The sequence below is a fragment of the Schistocerca gregaria genome, chromosome 11, assembly GCF_023897955.1.
Source record: "Schistocerca gregaria isolate iqSchGreg1 chromosome 11, iqSchGreg1.2, whole genome shotgun sequence".
NCBI lineage: Eukaryota > Metazoa > Arthropoda > Insecta > Orthoptera > Acrididae > Schistocerca > Schistocerca gregaria.
This window is the reverse complement of record NC_064930.1, coordinates 5,704,784-5,722,048: the sequence shown is the minus strand read 5'-3', so window position 1 is coordinate 5,722,048 and position 17,265 is coordinate 5,704,784. Positions and strand designations below refer to the sequence as shown.

The window sequence follows — 17,265 nt, the reverse complement described above, 5'->3', positions numbered from 1 at the left end:
TGACCGCCCTTTCAATTTAAGACGTTAAAAACAGACGGAATTTGCATTCGTAATACCAGAGCATCGGAACTACTTGGAACTCTTGTGTATATGAACGTGTCCGCGCCTTTGTACTGTGGTACCTTCGCCGCTACAAACCAACCAACCATCGTGCCCGTGCACAACAGAGTCACAAAGAATGGAGAATACAGAGGCTTTGTCGTGTGTGCAGCCGTAGCTCAGTTGGCAGATCGTTCGCTTAGCATGTGAAAGGTCTCGGGTTCAATCCCCGGCTCCTCCATGTTTTGTGGTCAGTGCATGGTATGTGTTGGTCGCGGCGAACATAAAGGCACGCAAGAAGTTGCAAAACCAGCGTCACAGACTGATATGATGTATACTGTCATCAGGAGAGCCAGATGTAAGTGTGGGGACCGGCTGTTATCGAGGTGTCATCGAGTGCAGATCTGTCTTAGGTATCACGGCATAACGTCATTGAAGTCTAGAGAGTGGACAACACGTTCGTCTTACTCAGAGCGGTGTCCGAACTCTATTTTCGACGTTATGCGTGCCACTTTCATTGTGGCCAACTACGATTCGATACAGAATGCACGAAACCTGAAAGACACCCTCACTGATACATAGAAAGTGTCGTTTGCCTGCGGAATAATGGGAGTGCAAGGGTCTGTGACGTTGATATGGCTGTATGTAGCACTATTAGTCAACGGGTGAGGGGGGGGCGTAGCTCAGATGGTAGAGCGCTCGCTTAGCGTGCGAGAGGTACTGGGATCGATACCCAGCGCCTCCAGAATTTTTAACACACCTTCAAGCGCACCTTGCCATGCAAGTGGAATAATTCCCAACCAGCAGAGGTGTCTAGGCAGATACAAGCGAACGATTAGCATCCACAATTGTCAAGCGTGCTTTTATTCGTGCGCAGGAAGCACTCTCCTCCCACACCTACACTTAATTTAGAAACAGTACAAATGTTCCCATAAGATTCTCAAGCCTACGTCGGAAAGATCTGCCTTGCGCCGAGTTCACGTAAATCCCACTGCACGTTCCCATTCTTTGCGTGCAGTCGGCAGCTACTGGTGTTGCTGGTTGTGACTGCTGATAACAGATGCCGTAGCAGTCAATTCATGGAGTGAGTTGTATGTTTTGCGATAGTCTGTCTCTGACAAGCAAGCACAGGTGATATAGGTGCGAACACAGGAAGCTTGCAGCCCCTCGTTGCCTGCAGACACAGAGCAGCCACACTAGGAGAGCGGCCTAAGCCGTAGGCGAAATGTGCTCATTCGCTTTGGCGCGACGTCGAACTATAAATAAGGCTGTCACTAGCGTGAGCGTCGTGGAAAGTCGGAAAAGTCGGCTGCATGGGTGATTGCCAAGTTTGGGCAGCGTTTCGTAGTATATCAGTGCAATGAAGACGTGTCCCAGTGTTTCGCAGTTGGACGACAAGAGTTTTACACAGTAGCAAAGAGCGAGGCACTGAGTTGGCATGAGCAATGGAGAGCACAATGGGGCTCGAGATGTGCTTGTTACCTCAGGTGCTGTGTGATTGTCGACAAGGAGTGAAATGGACCAATTTGTGACCGCCCTTTCAATTTAAGACGTTAAAAACAGACGGAATTTGCATTCGTAATACCAGAGCATCGGAACTACTTGGAACTCTTGTGTATATGAACGTGTCCGCGCCTTTGTACTCTGGTACCTTCGCCGCTACAAACCAACCAACCATCGTGCCCGTGCACATCAGAGTCGCAAAGAATGGAGAATAGCCAGGCTTGGTCGTGTGTGCAGCTGTAGCTCAGTTGGCAGATCGTTCGCTTAGCGTGTGAAAGGTCTCGGGTTCAATCCCCGGCTTCTCCATGTTTTGTGGTCAGTGCATGGTAAGTGTTGGTCGCGGCGAACATAAAGGCACGCAAGAAGTTGCAAAACCAGCGTCACAGACTGATATGATGTATACTGTCATCAGGAGAGCCAGATGTAAGTGTGGGGACCGGCTGTTATCGAGATGTCATCGAGTGCAGATCTGTCTTACGTATCACGGCATAACGACATTGAAGTCTAAAGAGTGGACAACACGTTCGTCTTACTCAGAGCGGTGTCCGAACTCTATTTTCGACGTTATGCGTGCCACTTTCATTGTGGCCAACTACGATTCGATACAGAATGCACGAAACCTGAAAGACACCCTCACTGATACATAGAAAGTGTCGTTTGTCTGCGGAATAATGGGAGTGCAAGGGTCTGTGACGTTGATATGGCTGTATGTAGCACTATTAGTCAACGGGGGGGTGGGCGTAGCTCAGATGGTAGAGCGCTTGCTTAGCGTGCGAGAGGTACTGGGATCGATACCCTGCGCCTCCAGAATTTTTAACACACCTTCAAGCGCACCTTGCCATGCAAGTGGAATAATTCCCAACCAGCAGAGGTGTCTAGGCAGATACAAGCGAACGATTAGCATCCACAATTGTCAAGCGTGCTTTTATTCGTGCGCAGGAAGCACCCTCCTCCCACACCTACACTTAATTTAGAAACAGTACAAATGTTCCCATAAGATTCTCAAGCCTACGTCGGAAAGATCTGCCTTGCGCCGAGTTCACGTAAATCCCACTGCACGTTCCCATTCTTTGCGTGCTGTCGGCAGCTACTGGTGTTGCTGGTTGTGACTGCTGATAACAGATGCCGTAGCAATCAATTCATGGAGTGAGTTGTATGTTTTGCGATAGTCTGTCTCTGACAAGCAAGCACAGGTGATATAGGTGCGAACACAGGAAGCTTGCAGCCCCTCGTTGCCTGCAGACACAGAGCAGCCACACTAGGAGAGCGGCCTAAGCCGTAGGCGAAATGTGCTCATTCGCTTTGGCGCGACGTCGAACTATAAATAAGGCTGTCACTAGCGTGAGCGTTGCTTGAGCGTCGTGTAAAGTCGGCTGCAGGGGTGATTGCCAAGTTTGGGCAGCGTTTCGTAGTATATCAGTGCAATGAAGACGTGTCCCAGTGTTTCGCAGTTGGACGACAAGAGTTTTACACAGTAGCAAAGAGCGAGGCACTGAGTTGGCATGAGCAATGGAGAGCACAAAGGGGCTCGAGATGTGCTTGTTACCTCAGGTGCTGTGTGATTGTCGACAAGGAGTGAAATGGACCAATTTGTGACCGCCCTTTCAATTTAAGACGTTAAAAACAGACGGAATTTGCATTCGTAATACCAGAGCATCGGAACTACTTGGAACTCTTGTGTATATGAACGTGTCCGCGCCTTTGTACTCTGGTACCTTCGCCGCTACAAACCAACCAACCATCGTGCCCGTGCACATCAGAGTCGCAAAGAATGGAGAATAGCCAGGCTTGGGCGTGTGTGCAGCCGTAGCTCAGTTGGCAGATCGTTCGCTTAGCGTGTGAAAGGTCTCGGGTTCAATCCCCGGCTCCTCCATGTTTTGTGGTCAGTGCATGGTAAGTGTTGGTCGCGGCGAACATAAAGGCACGCAAGAAGTTGCAAAACCAGCGTCACAGACTGATATGATGTACACTGTCATCTGGAGAGCCAGATGTAAGTGTGGGGACCAACTGTTATCGAGATGTCATCGAGTGCAGATCTGTCTTAGGTATCACGGCATAACGTCATTGAAGTCTAGAGAGTGGACAACACGTTCGTCTTACTCAGAGCGGTGTCCGAACTCTATTTTCGGCGTTATGCGTGCCACTTTCATTGTGGCCAACTACGATTCGATACAGAATGCACGAAACCTGAAAGACACCCTCACTGATACATAGAAAGTGTCGTTTGTCTGCGGAATAATGGGAGTGCAAGGGTCTGTGACGTTGATATGGCTGTATGTAGCACTATTAGTCAACGAGGGGGTGGGCGTAGCTCAGATGGTAGAGCGCTCGCTTAGCGTGCGAGAGGTACTGGGATCGATACCCTGCGCCTCCAGAATTTTTAACACACCTTCAAGCGCACCTTGCCATGCAAGTGGAATAATTCCCAACCAGCAGAGGTGTCTAGGCAGATACAAGCGAACGATTAGCATCCACAATTGTCAAGCGTGCTTTTATTCGTGCGGAGGAAGCACCCTCCTCCCACACCTACACTTAATATAGAAACAGTACAAATGTTCCCATAAGATTCTCAAGCCTACGTCGGAAAGATCTGCCTTGCGCCGAGTTCACGTAAATCCCACTGCACGTTCCCATTCTTTGCGTGCAGTCGGCTGCTACTGGTGTTGCTGGTTGTGACTGCTGATAACAGATGCCGTAGCAATCAATTCATGGAGTGAGTTGTATGTTTTGCGATAGTCTGTCTCTGACAAGCAAGCACAGGTGATATAGGTGCGAACACAGGAAGCTTGCAGCCCCTCGTTGCCTGCAGACACAGAGCAGCCATACTAGGAGAGCGGCCTAAGCCGTAGGCGAAATGTGCTCATTCGCTTTGGCGCGACGTCGAACTATAAATAAGGCTGTCACTAGCGTGAGCGTTGCTTGAGCGTCGTGTAAAGTCGGCTGCAGGGGTGATTGCCAAGTTTGGGCAGCGTTTCGTAGTATATCAGTGCAATGAAGACGTGTCCCAGTGTTTCGCAGTTGGACGACAAGAGTTTTACACAGTAGCAAAGAGCGAGGCACTGAGTTGGCATGAGCAATGGAGAGCACAAAGGGGCTCGAGATGTGCTTGTTACCTCAGGTGCTGTGTGATTGTCGACAAGGAGTGAAATGGACCAATTTGTGACCGCCCTTTCAATTTAAGACGTTAAAAACAGACGGAATTTGCATTCGTAATACCAGAGCATCGGAACTACTTGGAACTCTTGTGTATATGAACGTGTCCGCGCCTTTGTACTCTGGTACCTTCGCCGCTACAAACCAACCAACCATCGTGCCCGTGCACAACAGAGTCGCAAAGAATGGAGAATAGCCAGGTTTGGTCGTGTGTGCAGCCGTAGCTCAGTTGGCAGATCGTTCGCTTACCGTGTGGAAGGTCTCGGGTTCAATCCCCGGCTCCTCCGTGTTTTGTGGTCAGTGCATGGTAAGTGTTGGTCGCGGCGAACATAAAGGCACGCAAGAAGTTGCAAAACCAGCGTCACAGACTGATATGATGTATACTGTCATCAGGAGAGCCAGATGTAAGTGTGGGGACCGGCTGTTATCGAGGTGTCATCGAGTGCAGATCTGTCTTAGGTATCACGGCATAACGTCATTGAAGTCTAGAGAGTGGACAACACGTTCGTCTTACTCAGAGCGGTGTCCGAACTCTATTTTCGACGTTATGCGTGCCACTTTCATTGTGGCCAACTACGATTCGATACAGAATGCACGAAACCTGAAAGACACCCTCACTGATACATAGAAAATGTCGTTTGTCTGCGGAATAATGGGAGTGCAAGGGTCTGTGACGTTGATATGGCTGTATGTAGCACTATTAGTCAACGAGGGGGTGGGCGTAGCTCAGATGGTAGAGCGCTCGCTTAGCGTGCGAGAGGTACTGTGATCGATACCCTGCGCCTCCAGAATTTTTAACACACCTTCAAGCGCACCTTGCCATGCAAGTGGAATAATTCCCAACCAGCAGAGGTGTCTAGGCAGATACAAGCGAACGATTAGCATCCACAATTGTCAAGCGTGCTTTTATTCGTGCGCAGGAAGCACCCTCCTCCCACACCTACACTTAATATAGAAACAGTACAAATGTTCCCATAAGATTCTCAAGCCTACGTCGGAAAGATCTGCCTTGCGCCGAGTTCACGTAAATCCCACTGCACGTTCCCATTCTTTGCGTGCAGTCGGCTGCTACTGGTGTTGCTGGTTGTGACTGCTGATAACAGATGCCGTAGCAATCAATTCATGGAGTGAGTTGTATGTTTTGCGATAGTCTGTCTCTGACAAGCAAGCACAGGTGATATAGGTGCGAACACAGGAAGCTTGCAGCCCCTCGTTGCCTGCAGACACAGAGCAGCCATACTAGGAGAGCGGCCTAATCCGTAGGCGAAATGTGCTCATTCGCTTTGGCGCGACGTCGAACTATAAATAAGGCTGTCACTAGCGTGAGCGTCGTGTAAAGTCGGAAAAGTCGGCTGCATGGGTGATTGCCAAGTTTGGGCAGCGTTTCGTGGTATATCAGTGCAATGAAGACGTGTCCCAGTGTTTCGCAGTTGGACGACAAGAGTTTTACACAGTAGCAAAGAGCGAGGCACTGAGTTGGCATGAACAATGGAGAGCACAATGGGGCTCGAGATGTGCTTGTTACCTCAGGTGCTGTGTGATTGTCGACAAGGAGTGAAATGGACCAATTTGTGACCGCCCTTTCAATTTAAGACGTTAAAAACAGACGGAATTTGCATTCGTAATACCAGAGCATCGGAACTACTTGGAACTCTTGTGTATATGAACGTGTCCGCGCCTTTGTACTCTGGTACCTTCGCCGCTACAAACCAACCAACCATCGTGCCCGTGCACATCAGAGTCGCAAAGAATGGAGAATAGCCAGGCTTGGGCGTGTGTGCAGCCGTAGCTCAGTTGGCAGATCGTTCGCTTAGCGTGTGAAAGGTCTCGGGTTCAATCCCCGGCTCCTCCATGTTTTGTGGTCAGTGCATGGTAAGTGTTGGTCGCGGCGAACATAAAGGCACGCAAGAAGTTGCAAAACCAGCGTCACAGACTGATATGATGTACACTGTCATCTGGAGAGCCAGATGTAAGTGTGGGGACCAACTGTTATCGAGATGTCATCGAGTGCAGATCTGTCTTAGGTATCACGGCATAACGTCATTGAAGTCTAGAGAGTGGACAACACGTTCGTCTTACTCAGAGCGGTGTCCGAACTCTATTTTCGGCGTTATGCGTGCCACTTTCATTGTGGCCAACTACGATTCGATACAGAATGCACGAAACCTGAAAGACACCCTCACTGATACATAGAAAGTGTCGTTTGTCTGCGGAATAATGGGAGTGCAAGGGTCTGTGACGTTGATATGGCTGTATGTAGCACTATTAGTCAACGGGGGGGGGGGGGGGGGGGGGGGGGGCGTAGCTCCGATGGTAGAGCGCTCGCTTAATGTCCGAGAGGTACTGGGATCGATACCCAGCGCCTCCAGAATTTTTAACACACCTTCAAGCGCACCTTGCCATGCAAGTGGAATAATTCCCAACCAGCAGAGGTGTCTAGGCAGATACAAGCGAACGATTAGCATCCACAATTGTCAAGCGTGCTTTTATTCGTGCGCAGGAAGCACCCTCCTCCCACACCTACACTTAATTTAGAAACAGTACAAATGTTCCCATAAGATTCTCAAGCCTACGTCGGAAAGATCTGCCTTGCGCCGAGTTCACGTAAATCCCACTGCACGTTCCCATTCTTTGCGTGCAGTCGGCTGCTACTGGTGTTGCTGGTTGTGACTGCTGATAACAGATGCCGTAGCAATCAATTCATGGAGTGAGTTGTATGTTTTGCGATAGTCTGTCTCTGACAAGCAAGCACAGGTGATATAGGTGCGAACACAGGAAGCTTGCAGCCCCTCGTTGCCTGCAGACACAGAGCAGCCACACTAGGAGAGCGGCCTAAGCCGTAGGCGAAATGTGCTCATTCGCTTTGGCGCGACGTCGAACTATAAATAAGGCTGTCACTAGCGTGAGCGTCGTGTAAAGTCGGAAAAGTCGGCTGCAGGGGTGATTGCCAAGTTTGGGCAGCGTTTCGTAGTATATCAGTGCAATGAAGACGTGTCCCAGTGTTTCGCAGTTGGACGACAAGAGTTTTACACAGTAGCAAAGAGCGATGCACTGAGTTGGCATGAACAATGGAGAGCACAATGGGGCTCGAGATGTGCTTGTTACCTCAGGTGCTGTGTGATTGTCGACAAGGAGTGAAATGGACCAATTTGTGACCGCCCTTTCAATTTAAGACGTTAAAAACAGACGGAATTTGCATTCGTAATACCAGAGCATCGGAACTACTTGTAACTCTTGTGTATATGAACGTGTCCGCGCCTTTGTACTCTGGTACCTTCGCCGCTACAAACCAACCAGCCATCGTGCCCGTGCACAACAGAGTCGCAAAGAATGGAGAATAGCCAGGATTGGTCATGTGTGCAGCCGTAGCTCAGTTGGCAGATCGTTCGCTTAGCGTGTGAAAGGTCTCGGGTTCAATCCCCGGCTCCTCCATGTTTTGTGGTCAGTGCATGGTAAGTGTTGGTCGCGGCGAACATAAAGGCACCCAAGAAGTTGCAAAACCAGCGTCACAGACTGATATGATGTATACTGTCATCAGGAGAGCCAGATGTAAGTGTGGGGACCGACTGTTATCGAGGTGTCATCGAGTGCAGATCTGTCTTAGGTATCACGGCATAACGTCATTGAAGTCTAGAGAGTGGACAACACGTTCGTCTTACTCAGAGCGGTGTCCGAACTCTATTTTTGACGTTATGCGTGCCACTTTCATTGTGGCCAACTACGATTCGATACAGAATGCACGAAACCTGAAAGACACCCTCACTGATACATAGAAATTGTCGTTTGTCTGCGGAATAATGGGAGTGCAAGGGTCTGTGACGTTGATATGGCTGTATGTAGCACTATTAGTCAACGAGGGGGTGGGCGTAGCTCAGATGGTAGAGCTCTCGCTTAGCGTGCGAGAGGTACTGGGATCGATACCCAGCGCCTCCAAAATTTTAACACACCTACAAGCGCACCTTGCCATGCAAGTGGAATAATTCCCAACCAGCAGAGGTGTCTAGGCAGATACAAGCGAACGATTAGCATCCACAATTGTCAAGCGTGCTTTTGTTCGTGCGCAGGAAGCACCCTCCTCCCACACCTACACTTAATTTAGAAACAGTACAAATGTTCCCATAAGATTCTCAAGCCTACGTCGGAAAGATCTGCCTTGCGCCGAGTTCACGTAAATCCCACTGCACGTTCCCATTCTTTGCGTGCAGTCGGCTGTTACTGGTGTTGCTGGTTGTGACTGCTGATAACAGATGCCGTAGCAATCAATTCATGGAGTGAGTTGTATGTTTTGCGATAGTCTGTCTCTGACAAGCAAGCACAGGTGATATAGGTGCGAACACAGGAAGCTTGCAGCCCCTCGTTGCCTGCAGACACAGAGCAGCCACACTAGGAGAGCGGCCTAAGCCGTAGGCGAAATGTGCTCATTCGCTTTGGCGCGACGTCGAACTATAAATAAGGCTGTCACTAGCGTGAGCGTCGTGTAAAGTCGGAAAAGTCGGCTGCATGGGTGATTGCCAAGTTTGGGCAGCGTTTCGTGGTATATCAGTGCAATGAAGACGTGTCCCAGTGTTTCGCAGTTGGACGACAAGAGTTTTACACAGTAGCAAAGAGCGAGGCACTGAGTTGGCATGAACAATGGAGAGCACAATGGGGCTCGAGATGTGCTTGTTACCTCAGGTGCTGTGTGATTGTCGACAAGGAGTGAAATGGACCAATTTGTGACCGCCCTTTCAATTTAAGACGTTAAAAACAGACGGAATTTGCATTCGTAATACCAGAGCATCGGAACTACTTGGAACTCTTGTGTATATGAACGTGTCCGCGCCTTTGTACTCTGGTACCTTCGCCGCTACAAACCAACCAACCATCGTGCCCGTGCACATCAGAGTCGCAAAGAATGGAGAATAGCCAGGCTTGGTCGTGTGTGCAGCCGTAGCTCAGTTGGCAGATCGTTCGCTTTGCGTGTGAAAGGTCTCGGGTTCAATCCCCAGCTCCTCCATGTTTTGTGGTCTGTGCATGGTAAGTGTTGGTCGCGGCGAACATAAAGGCACGCAAGAAGTTGCAAAACCAGCGTCACAGACTGATATGATGTATACTGTCATCAGGAGAGCCAGATGTAAGTGTGGGGACCGGCTGTTATCGAGATGTCATCGAGTGCAGATCTGTCTTAGGTATCACGGCATAACGTCATTGAAGTCTAGAGAGTGGACAACACGTTCGTCTTACTCAGAGCGGTGTCCGAACTCTATTTTCGACGTTATGCGTACCACTTTCATTGTGGCCAACTACGATTCGATACAGAATGCACGAAACCTGAAAGACACCCTCACTGATACATAGAAAGTGTCGTTTGTCTGCGGAATAATGGGAGTGCAAGGGTCTGTGACGTTGATATGGCTGTATGTAGCACTATTAGTCAACGGGGGTGGTGGGCGTAGCTCAGATGGTAGAGCGCTCGCTTAGCGTGCGAGAGGTACTGGGATCGATACCCAGCGCCTCCAGAATTTTTAACACACCTACAAGCGCACCTTGCCATGCAAGTGGAATAATTCCCAACCAGCAGAGGTGTCTAGGCAGATACAAGCGAACGATTAGCATCCACAATTGTCAAGCGTGCTTTTATTCGTGCGCAGGAAGCACCCTCCTCCAACACCTACACTTAATTTAGAAACAGTACAAATGTTCCCATAAGATTCTCAAGCCTACGTCGGAAAGATCAGCCTTGCGCCGAGTTCACGTAAATCCCACTGCACGTTCCCATTCTTTGCGTGCAGTCGGCTGCTACTGGTGTTGCTGGTTGTGACTGCTGATAACAGATGCCGTAGCAATCAATTCATGGAGTGAGTTGTATGTTTTGCGATAGTCTGTCTCTGACAAGCAAGCACAGGTGATATAGGTGCGAACACAGGAAGCTTGCAGCCCCTCGTTGCCTGCAGACACAGAGCAGCCACACTAGGAGAGCGGCCTAAGCCGTAGGCGAAATGTGCTCATTCGCTTTGGCGCGACGTCGAACTATAAATAAGGCTGTCACTAGCGTGAGCGTTGCTTGAGCGTCGTGTAAAGTCGGCTGCAGGGGTGATTGCCAAGTTTGGGCAGCGTTTCGTAGTATATCAGTGCAATGAAGACGTGTCCCAGTGTTTCGCAGTTGGACGACAAGAGTTTTACACAGTAGCAAAGAGCGAGGCACTGAGTTGGCATGAACAATGGAGAGCACAATGGGGCTCGAGATGTGCTTGTTACCTCAGGTGCTGTGTGATTGTCGACAAGGAGTGAAATGGACCAATTTGTGACCGCCCTTTCAATTTAAGACGTTAAAAACAGACGGAATTTGCATTCGTAATACCAGAGCATCGGAAATACTTGGAACTCTTGTGTATATGAACGTGTCCGCGCCTTTGTACTCTGGTACCTTCGCCGCTACAAACCAACCAACCATCGTGCCCGTGCACAACAGAGTCGCAAAGAATGGAGAATAGCCAGGCTTGGTCGTGTGTGCAGCCGTAGCTCAGTTGGCAGATCGTTCGCTTAGCGTGTGGAAGGTCTCGGGTTCAATCCCCGGCTCCTCCATGTTTTGTGGTCAGTGCATGGTAAGTGTTGGTCGCGGCGAACATAAAGGCACGCAAGAAGTTGCAAAACAAGCGTCACAGACTGATATGATGTATACTGTCATCAGGAGAGCCAGATGTAAGTGTGGGCACCGGGTGTCATCGAGTGCAGATCTGTCTTAGGTATCACGGCATAATGTCATTAAAGTCTAGAGAGTGGACAACACGTTCGTCTTACTCAGAGCGGTGTCCGAACTCTATTTTCGACGTTATGCGTGCCACTTTCATTGTGGCCAACTACGATTCGATACAGAATGCACGAAACCTGAAAGACACCCTCACTGATACATAGAAAGTGTCGTTTGTCTGCGGAATAATGGGAGTGCAAGGGTCTGTGACGTTGATATTGCTGTATGTAGCACTATTAGTCAACGAGGGGGTGGGCGTAGCTCAGATGGTAGAGCGCTCGCTTAACGTGCGAGAGGTACTGGGATCGATACCCAGCGCCTCCAGAATTTTTAACACACCTACAAGCGCACCTTGCCATGCAAGTGGAATAATTCCCAACCAGCAGAGGTGTCTATGCAGATACAAGCGAACGATTAGCATCCACAATTGTCAAGCGTGCTTTTATTCGTGCGCAGGAAGCACCCTCCTCCCACACCTACACTTAATTTAGAAACAGTACAAATGTTCCCATATGATTCTCAAGCCTACGTCGGAAAGATCTGCCTTGCGCCGAGTTCACGAAAATCCCACTGCACGTTCCCATTCTTTGCGTGCAGTCGGCTGCTACTGGTGTTGCTGGTTGTGACTGCTGATAACAGATGCCGTAGCAATCAATTCATGGAGTGAGTTGTATGTTTTGCGATAGTCTGTCTCTGACAAGCAAGCACAGGTGATATAGGTGCGAACACAGGAAGCTTGCAGCCCCTCGTTGCCTGCAGACACAGAGCAGCCACACTAGGAGAGCGGCCTAAGCCGTAGGCGAAATGTGCTCATTCGCTTTGGCGCGACGTCGAACTATAAATAAGGCAGTCACTAGCGTGAGCGTCGTGTAAAGTCGGAAAAGTCGGCTGCAGGGGTGATTGCCAAGTTTGGGCAGCGTTTCGTAGTATATCAGTGCAATGAAGACGTGTCCCAGTGTTTCGCAGTTGGACGACAAGAGTTTTACACAGTAGCAAAGAGCGATGCACTGAGTTGGCATGAACAATGGAGAGCACAATGGGGCTCGAGATGTGCTTGTTACCTCAGGTGCTGTGTGATTGTCGACAAGGAGTGAAATGGACCAATTTGTGACCGCCCTTTCAATTTAAGACGTTAAAAACAGACGGAATTTGCATTCGTAATACCAGAGCATCGGAACTACTTGGAACTCTTGTGTATATGAACGTGTCCGCGCCTTTGTACTCTGGTACCTTCGCCGCTACAAACCAACCAGCCATCGTGCCCGTGCACAACAGAGTCGCAAAGAATGGAGAATAGCCAGGATTGGTCATGTGTGCAGACGTAGCTCAGTTGGCAGATCGTTCGCTTAGCGTGTGAAAGGTCTCGGGTTCAATCCTCGGCTCCTCCATGTTTTGTGGTCAGTGCATGGTAAGTGTTGGTCGCGGCGAACATAAAGGCACGCAAGAAGTTGCAAAACCAGCGTCACAGACTGATATGATGTATACTGTCATCAGGAGAGCCAGATGTAAGTGTGGGGACCGACTGTTATCGAGGTGTCATCGAGTGCAGATCTGTCTTACGTATCACGGCATAACGTCATTGAAGTCTAGAGAGTGGACAACACGTTCGTCTTACTCAGAGCGGTGTCCGAACTCTATTTTCGACGTTATGTGTGCCACTTTCATTGTGGCCAACTACGATTCGATACAGAATGCACGAAACCTGAAAGACACCCTCACTGATACATAGAAAGTGTCGTTTGTCTGCGGAATAATGGGAGTGCAAGGGTCTGTGACGTTGATATGGCTGTATGTAGCACTGTTAGTCAACGAGGGGGTGGGCGTAGCTCAGATGGTAGAGCTCTCGCTTAGCGTGCGAGAGGTACTGGGATCGATACCCAGCGCCTCCAAAATTTTTAACACACCTACAAGCGCACCTTGCCATGCAAGTGGAATAATTCCCAACCAGCAGAGGTGTCTAGGCAGATACAAGCGAACGATTAGCATCCACAATTGTCAAGCGTGCTTTTATTCGTGCGCAGGAAGCACCCTCCTCCCACACCTACACTTAATTTAGAAACAGTACAAATGTTCCCATAAGATTCTCAAGCCTACGTCGGAAAGATCTGCCTTGCGCCGAGTTCACGTAAATCCCACTGCACGTCCCATTCTTTGCGTGCAGTCGGCTGCTACTGGTGTTGCTGGTTGTGACTGCTGATAACAGATGCCGTAGCAATCAATTCATGGAGTGAGTTGTATGTTTTGCGATAGTCTGTCTCTGACAAGCAAGCACAGGTGATATAGGTGCGAACACAGGAAGCTTGCAGCCCCTCGTTGCCTGCAGACACAGAGCAGCCACACTAGGAGAGCGGCCTAAGCCGTAGGCGAAATGTGCTCATTCGCTTTGGCGCGACGTCGAACTATAAATAAGGCTGTCACTAGCGTGAGCGTTGCTTGAGCGTCGTGTAAAGTCGGCTGCAGGGGTGATTGCCAAGTTTGGGCAGCGTTTCGTAGTATATCAGTGCATTGAAGACGTGTCCCAGTGTTTCGCAGTTGGACGACAAGAGTTTTACACAGTAGCAAAGAGCGATGCACTGAGTTGGCATGAACAATGGAGAGCACAATGGGGCTCGAGATGTGCTTGTTACCTCAGGTGCTGTGTGATTGTCGACAAGGAGTGAAATGGACCAGTTTGTGACCGCCCTTTCAATTTAAGACGTTAAAAACAGACGGAATTTGCATTCGTAATACCAGAGCATCGGAACTACTTGGAACTCTTGTGTATATGAACGTGTCCGCGCCTTTGTACTCTGGTACCTTCGCCGCTACAAACCAACCATCCATCGTGCCCGTGCACATCAGAGTCGCAAAGAATGGAGAATAGCCAGGCTTGGTCGTGTGTGCAGCCGTAGCTCAGTTGGCAGACCGTTCGCTTAGCGTGTGAAAGGTGTCGGGTTCAATCCCCGGCTCCTCCATGTTTTGTGGTCAGTGCATGGTAAGTGTTGGTCGCGGCGAACATAAAGGCACGCAAGAAGTTGCAAAACCAGCGTCACAGACTGATATGATGTATACTGTCATCAGGAGAGCCAGATGTAAGTGTGGGGACCGGCTGTTATCGAGGTGTCATCGAGTGCAGATCTGTCTTACGTATCACGGCATAACGTCATTGAAGTCTAGAGAGTGGACAACACGTTCGTCTTACTCAGAGCGGTGTCCGAACTCTATTTTCGACGTTATGCGTGCCACTTTCATTGTGGCCAACTACGATTCGATACAGAATGCACCAAACCTGAAAGACACCCTCACTGATACATAGAAAGTGTCGTTTGTCTGCGGAATAATGGGAGTGCAAGGGTCTGTGACGTTGATATGGCTGTATGTAGCACTATTAGTCAACGGGGGGGTGGGCGTTGCTCAGATGGTAGAGCGCTCGCTTAGCGTGCGAGAGGTACTGGGATCGATACCCAGCGCCTCCAGAATTTTATACACACCTACAAGCGCACCTTGCCATGCAAGTGGAATAATTCCCAACCAGCAGAGGTGTCTATGCAGATACAAGCGAACGATTAGCATCCACAATTGTCAAGCGTGCTTTTATTCGTGCGCAGGAAGCACCCTCCTCCCGCACCTACACTTAATTTAGAAACAGTACAAATGTTCCCATAAGATTCTCAAGCCTACGTCGGAAAGATCTGCCTTGCGCCGAGTTCACGTAAATCCCACTGCACGTTCCCATTCTTTGCGTGCAGTCGGCTGCTACTGGTGTTGCTGGTTGTGACTGCTGATAACAGATGCCGTAGCAATCAATTCATGGAGTGAGTTGTATGTTTTGCGATAGTCTGTCTCTGACAAGCAAGCACAGGTGATATAGGTGCGAACACAGGAAACTTGCAGGCCCTCGTGCCTCCAGACACAGAGCAGCCACACTAGGAGAGCGGCCTAAGCCGTAGGCGAAATGTGCTCATTCGCTTTGGCGCGACGTCGAGCTATAAATAAGGCTGTCACTAGCGTGAGCGTCGTGTAAAGTCGGAAAAGTCGGCTGCAGGGGTGATTGCCAAGTTTGGGCAGCGTTTCGTAGTATATCAGTGCAATGAAGACGTGTCCCAGTGTTTCGCAGTTGGACGACAAGAGTTTTACACAGTAGCAAAGAGCGAGGCACTGAGTTGGCATGAGCAATGGAGAGCACAATGGGGCTCGAGATGTGCTTGTTACCTCAGGTGCTGTGTGATTGTCGACAAGGAGTGAAATGGACCAATTTGTGACCGCCCTTTCAATTTAAGACGTTAAAAACAGACGGAATTTGCATTCGTAATACCAGAGCATCGGAACTACTTGGAACTCTTGTGTATATGAACGTGTCCGCGCCTTTGTACTCTGGTACCTTCGCCGCTACAAACCAACCAGCCATCGTGCCCGTGCACAACAGAGTCGCAAAGAATGGAGAATATCCAAGATTGGTCATGTGTGCAGCCGTAGCTCAGTTGGCAGATCGTTCGCTTAGCGTGTGAAAGGTCTCGGGTTCAATCCCCGGCTCCTCCATGTTTTGTGGTCAGTGCATGGTAAGTGTTGGTCGCGGCGAACATAAAGGCACGCAAGAAGTTGCAAAACCAGCGTCACAGACTGATATGATGTATACTGTCATCAGGAGAGCCAGATGTAAGTGTGCGGACCGACTGTTATCGAGGTGTCATCGAGTGCAGATCTGTCTTACGTATCACGGCATAACGTCATTGAAGTCTAGAGAGTGGACAACACGTTCGTCTTACTCAGAGCGGTGTCCGAACTCTATTTTCGACGTTATGTGTGCCACTTTCATTGTGGCCAACTACGATTCGATACAGAATGCACGAAACCTGAAAGACACCCTCACTGATACATAGAAAGTGTCGTTTGTCTGCGGAATAATGGGAGTGCAAGGGTCTGTGACGTTGATATGGCTGTATGTAGCACTATTAGTCAACGAGGGGGTGGGCGTAGCTCAGATGGTAGAGCTCTCGCTTAGCGTGCGAGAGGTACTGGGATCGATACCCAGCGCCTCCAAAATTTTTAACACACCTACAAGCGCACCTTGCCATGCAAGTGGAATAATTCCCAACCAGCAGAGGTGTCTAGGCAGATACAAGCGAACGATTAGCATCCACAATTGTCAAGCGTGCTTTTATTCGTGCGCAGGAAGCACCCTCCTCCCACACCTACACTTAATTTAGAAACAGTACAAATGTTCCCATAAGATTCTCAAGCCTACGTCGGAAAGATCTGCCTTGCGCCGAGTTCACGTAAATCCCACTGCACGTCCCATTCTTTGCGTGCAGTCGGCTGCTACTGGTGTTGCTGGTTGTGACTGCTGATAACAGATGCCGTAGCAATCAATTCATGGAGTGAGTTGTATGTTTTGCGGTAGTCTGTCTCTGACAAGCAAGCACAGGTGATATAGGTGCGAACACAGGAAGCTTGCAGCCCCTCGTTGCCTGCAGACACAGAGCAGCCACACTAGGAGAGCGGCCTAAGCCGTAGGCGAAATGTGCTCATTCGCTTTGGCGCGACGTCGAACTATAAATAAGGCTGTCACTAGCGTGAGCGTTGCTTGAGCGTCGTGTAAAGTCGGCTGCAGGGGTGATTGCCAAGTTTGGGCAGCGTTTCGTAGTATATCAGTGCAATGAAGACGTGTCCCAGTGTTTCGCAGTTGGACGACAAGAGTTTTACACAGTAGCAAAGAGCGATGCACTGAGTTGGCATGAACAATGGAGAGCACAATGGGGCTCGAGATGTGCTTGTTACCTCAGGTGCTGTGTGATTGTCGACAAGGAGTGAAATGGACCAATTTGTGACCGCCCTTTCAATTTAAGACGTTAAAAACAGAC

General features: G+C 49.5%; 6 non-coding genes across 6 annotated transcripts; all 6 read left to right on the top strand.

Moving 5' to 3' along the window:
* Window positions 1–711: 711 nt before the first annotated feature.
* On the top strand, window positions 712–784 carry Trnaa-agc (transfer RNA alanine (anticodon AGC)). Its single transcript has one exon. It is a non-coding gene; the product is annotated as a tRNA-Ala (tRNA).
* A 7,770-nt stretch (window positions 785–8,554) lies between these two features.
* Window positions 8,555–8,628, top strand: Trnaa-agc (transfer RNA alanine (anticodon AGC)). Its single transcript has one exon. It is a non-coding gene; the product is annotated as a tRNA-Ala (tRNA).
* Window positions 8,629–10,119: 1,491 nt separating this feature from the next.
* On the top strand, window positions 10,120–10,193 carry Trnaa-agc (transfer RNA alanine (anticodon AGC)). The gene has a single exon. It is a non-coding gene; the product is annotated as a tRNA-Ala (tRNA).
* Window positions 10,194–11,675: 1,482 nt separating this feature from the next.
* Window positions 11,676–11,749, top strand: Trnav-aac (transfer RNA valine (anticodon AAC)). Its single transcript has one exon. It is a non-coding gene; the product is annotated as a tRNA-Val (tRNA).
* A 1,491-nt stretch (window positions 11,750–13,240) lies between these two features.
* Trnaa-agc (transfer RNA alanine (anticodon AGC)) lies at window positions 13,241–13,314 on the top strand. The gene has a single exon. It is a non-coding gene; the product is annotated as a tRNA-Ala (tRNA).
* Window positions 13,315–16,370: 3,056 nt separating this feature from the next.
* Window positions 16,371–16,444, top strand: Trnaa-agc (transfer RNA alanine (anticodon AGC)). Its single transcript has one exon. It is a non-coding gene; the product is annotated as a tRNA-Ala (tRNA).
* Window positions 16,445–17,265: the final 821 nt, after the last annotated feature.